Here is a 5,000-nt window from a genome sequence, read left to right on the forward strand (position 1 = left end):
GGTGGAAAGCAGGAAGGCAGGAAGGCAAGAAGGAAAAAAGGAAAAAAGGAAAAAAGGAAGGAAGGAAGGAAGGCAAGAAGGAAAAAAGGAAGGAAGGAAAAAAGGAAGGAAGGAAGGAAGGAAAATGACATCAACTTCCAATTGTTATTTACAGAAAATCTATTCACCAACAAAGCAATAGAAGTTCCCAGGAGATTGAGAGAGACTGAGAGAGAGAGAGAGAGAGAGAGAGAGAGAGAGAGAGAGAGAGAGAGAGAGAGAGAGAGAAATGAGGAGAAGAGAGGAGAGAAGAGAGAGAGAGGAGAGAAGAGAGATGAGAGAGAGAGATAGGAGAGAAGAGAAAGGAGAGAAGAAGAGAGAAGCGAGAGAGAGAAAGAGAGAGGAGTGAAGAAGGAGAGAAAAAGAGAGAGAGAGGAGAGAGGCCGAGAGAAAGAAGAGAGAGAGAGAGAGAGAGATGAGAGAGAGAGAGAGAGAGAGAGAAGGAGAAGGAGAGAGAGAGAGAGAGAGAGAGAGAGAGAGAGAGAGAGAGAAAGAGAGAGAGAGAGAGAGAGACGAGAGACAAGAGACGAGAGAGAGAGAAATAGAGAGACGAGACGAGAGAAAGAGAGAGAGAGACAGAAAAGAGACAAGAGACGAGAGAGAGAGAGAGAGAGAAAGAGAGAGACGAGACGAGAGAGAGAGAGAGGAGAGAGGAGAGAGAGAGAGGAGAGGAGAGGAGAGGAGAGGAGAGGAGAGGAGAGGAGAGGAGAGGAGAGGAGAGGAGAGGAGAGGAGAGGAGAGAGAGAGAGAGAGAGAGAGAGAGAGAGAGAGAGAGAAAGAGAGAGAGAATTTGACTTGAAACATTTATTTACACAACAGTTTACATGCCCTGCAAAAAGCCAGGGAAAGATGTCAAAACATCTACCCAACCTGGCTGAACTTCTAATGACTTAGGAGGACCATAGTCAAACATTAAGTATACATGCCTGAGGGGCTGCACTCTAGTGTCCACTTTGTTTGCTAACTGAAGTCAAAAACAATATGAAAAAAAATACACCCACACATATATATATGACTAATCATATTAAGCATGTCCAGTGTTTCGTTAAACTCTTATTGTTATAAGTAATATCATAACTGAAATAACTTTCAACTAATGATTTTCAAGTTCGACAGGTTGTAGTGGGTTAAGCTTTTGTTGCTGTTGTTGTTGTTTTGAGAGAGAGAGAGAGAGAGAGAGAGAGAGAGAGAGAGAGAGAGAGAGAGAGATGAGATGAGAAGACGGAGAGGCGAGAGAGTGAGAGAGAGGATAAGAGAGAGGGAGAGAGGAGAGAGATTGAGAGAGGAGAGATAGTATAGAGCTGATGAGAGGCTGAGGAGGCAGATGAGGAGAGATGAGGTAGTAAAAGAAATAAAGAAGTAAGAAAGTAAATAAAGAAAGAAAGAAAGAAAGAAAAAGAGAGAGAGAGAGAGAGAGAGAAGAGAGGAGAGAGAGCGAGAGTGAGAGAGCTAGATCGAGAGAGATAGAGACAGAGCGAGAGAGAGAGGAGAGTGAGAGTGAGAGAGTCGAAAGAAGAGGGGAAGGGGTGGAGAGAGGAGAGAGAAAAGTGAGAAGGATGAGAGAGAGCAGAGAGGAGCGATAGAGAGAGAGTGATGAAGAAGTGAGATTTAGAGATGAAGAATCCTTAGAGAAATCTATCACGGCTCAGATTTAGGGAAAATTAGAGAGATTTGAACAAGAGACGAGAAGAGAGAAGAGAGAGAGAGATTGAGAGAGAGAGATCTGCGAGAGGAGAGAGAGGAGAGAGAGGAGAGAGGAGGGAGGATAGAGAGGAGAGAGGAGGGAGAAATGAAAGAAAGAAAGAAGAAGAAGAAAGAGGAGAAGAGGGGAGAGAGATGAGAGAGAGGAGAAGAGAGAGAGAGAGAGAGAGAGAGAGCGAGGAGAAGGAGAAGACGAGAAGAGAGAGGCTGAAAGGAAGAGAAAGAGAGGAGGAGGAGAGATGTGACCGGGAGAGTCGAGAAAGACGAAACAGAGGGGGAAAGTCGCATGCAGAGACGAGCAGAGAGAAAGAGAGAGAGAGAGAGCCACGAGAGAAAGAGAGAGGAGAGAGACGACGAGTAGAGACGCAAAGAGGAGAGGGGAGAAAAGAGAGAGAGAGGAGCGAGAGAGAGAGAGAGAAAGAGAGAGGGAGAGAGTGCGAGGAGAGAGGAAAGAGAGAGAGAAAGCGAAAGGGGAGCGGGGCGGAAAAAGAGAGAGAGAGAATGAGAGGCAGGGGAGAGAAGAGAGAGAGAGCCGGGGAGGGAGAGCGAAACGAGAGGGAGTGAGAGAGAAGAGGGGAGAGAGAGGAAGGGGAGAGCGGAGCGGAAGAGAGAGAGAGAAGAGAAGAGGGGGAGAAAGAGAGAGGGAGAAAAGAGATGAGGGGACGAGAGAGAGAGAGAAAGAACGAGAGGAGAGAAAAAGAGAGAGAAAAAAAGCGAAAAAAGAAAGGAAAAAAGAGGGAGAGAGAAAGGAAGGGAGAGAGAGAGAGAGAGAGGAGAAAAGAAAGGGGGAGAAAGAGAGAGAGAAAGAGAGGAGAGAGAGAGAGAGGGGGAGAGGGGGAGAAGAGAGAGAGAGAGAGAGAGAGAGAGAGAGAGAGAGAGAGAGAGAGAGGGAGAGAGAAGAAGAGAGAGAGAGAAAAGAAAGAGAGAGAGAGGGGAGAAAGAGAGAAAGAGAGAGAAAGAGAGAAGAGAGAGAAAGGAGAAGAGGAGGAAAAAAAGGAGAGAGAGGAGGAAGAGAGGAGGAGAGAGAGGAGAAAAAAAAAGAAAGGAGAGAGAGAGGAGAGAGGAGGAGAGGGAGAGAGAGAGGAGAGAGAGAGAGAGAGAGAGAGAGAAGGAGAAAGGGGGAGAGAGAGAAACGAGAGAGAGAGGAGAGAAGAGAGTAGGAGAGAGGAGAGAGAGAGAAAAGAGAATATTTTTTATTTTTGTTTTCTGCATAAAAGTAAGTGAATGAGTGAATGAGTGAATGAGTGAATAAGTGATTGATTGAGTGAGGGAAGATTAAATGTGTCTGTGCGTGTGCCCTGCTCGGGGTGGGAGCTCGTGTGGCGTGTCCCCGGGTAGGCTGCGATTGTATGCAATTTTTGGTTTTAAAAGAAATTAATAAAAAAATTAAAAGTATAATGAATCATAAGCTTAAGCAATTGACTTCCATAGTTTTGGACTGCTGCAAAAATAAACCATTTACGCGTAAATAACGGGAAAATCTCCAAGATGCTGAATTGTCTTGTCTTGGGAATTTTTGCATTTCCTTCCCATTTCAATATACGCCTTGAAGTAATTTGTAATCTTGTCATACCTATCTCCGCAACAATATTCTAAATTTACTTTCTACATAAATATCTAACGAAATCGGAACACGGCAAAGTGCTCCGGCAGCGACACCTGGCATTCATCCCCGCTTACATAATAGAATGGACTGTTGGATGAATTTAATAAGCCCAAACAGAATCCTCTCTCATTTCAAGACTAGCGTTCACCCATATTTTTTCGGGTTCGTTTTTTGCGCACAAGAAACAAGGTGACGTCCATTTAGCATGTACAGGTGTGTGGGTAGAAAAAAACAAGTGTTAGTGGGTGTTAGCGTTTCCCATGAGCAGGTGAGAGCAGGGGTTGGGGCTCCGTCGCTCATGGTGGGCCCACGCCGCCGGCCCACAACACCACCTGCCACCGCAACACAATCCCGACTACAATCATCATCAAACTGCCATTATTACTGCTGCCAGAATTGTCACTAAATGTTGTTCGTTCTCGTATGTATGTCACTGCTGTAATATAAACCTATGGCGGTAAAAAGCAGGACGAAAAGTACGGATCGCATGCCAAACTGTCGGCCGTGTCCCCATACATGTGCCTATCTCGCGCTATCCAGATCTCGCGCAATATTATTAACTTGCATTATGCTTCATAAGACGCAATTTATTGTAATTATCCGCACGTATCCTGAGACAAATATTCATATCATACGAAAAACAATGGCAATTATGTCACGTTATTACGCTTGGTTAAGGGAGACAAATGCACAGCGAAAGCATGCATGGACAGCTGTTAATAAGTGAATGATAATGCGTTTGTAAAGTGAGAGATAAGAAAAAGAGACAAGAAAAAGGAAAATAACGACCGCTAAGTTGGAGAAAGAATGGCCACACCTCTGTACCACATACCTCGGTGGCGGGGAACATGGTCTTATGGCGAGGGAGGGTCGTGCGCTCCACTGAGATAAGATTGGATGCTGCCTACGATCCACGCGATCTAAAGGCAGCGCGGGGAAGACTCGACGAGAGACAGATCGTGCCACAGCATAGCCAAGGAGCAGCGCGCGGGCGCGACGGACTGAGCAGACACGGAAGACACCAGACGCACGCACAGAAAAGAACACGCGCGCGAGACCACGGGATTTTCGAGATATCGTGCCGGGCTCAGCGAAACCTGCCAGGCTCGTGAAAGCAAGAATACTCCCAGGGCAGATGCACAGGGAGGAGCGAGGCCGAAGCGAAGCGAAAGACAGAGAAGAGAAAAAAGCGAGGCAGAGGAGAGCAGCGAGCGGGAAAGGAAACGAAGGGCAATAACATCACGAATTGAGCTGCGCCACAATAGAATAGCACACAGTAAAATCAAGCTGGAGTAGGGACGCGGCGCGCGTGATACGCCACGCCGCGAGAAACAGGCGCGCAGGCGTGCGCCACGCCCCCTGGTGTACCACCGATAGAAATATAAGGAGGCAGCAACAGCATGGCCCGGAGAAATGAGTCAGAAGACGAGCCGCAACGCCCGCTGCGAGCGGGACATCTCGGGGGGCAGGGGCTTCTGCGTTTCTCCTCTCTCTCTTCACGTCTTCCTCTCCCCTCGACCCCCGCCGCGTCCCGCCCCCCCGTTTCCTGGGCCCCGTCTCTATCCTCCCTCTCCCTACTTCCTCCTCTCTCCCTCTCTCTCTCTCCCTCTCTCCCCTCTCTCCCTCTTCTCCCTCTCCCTCTCCCTCTCTCTCT

The 5,000-nt window shown here is 47.5% G+C and overlaps 1 protein-coding gene across 39 annotated transcripts in view; it reads right to left on the reverse strand.

Annotated features, from left to right (window-relative positions):
* LOC122264083 (uncharacterized) overlaps window positions 1–5,000 on the reverse strand; it is a 235,876-nt gene that overhangs the window by 35,368 nt on the left and 195,508 nt on the right. The gene's annotated exons all lie outside the window — the stretch shown is intronic.

Source organism: Penaeus japonicus, unplaced genomic scaffold, assembly GCF_977035675.1.
Source record: "Penaeus japonicus unplaced genomic scaffold, GWHDUDI00000001_assembly GWHDUDI00000006, whole genome shotgun sequence".
NCBI classification, from domain to species: domain Eukaryota; kingdom Metazoa; phylum Arthropoda; class Malacostraca; order Decapoda; family Penaeidae; genus Penaeus; species Penaeus japonicus.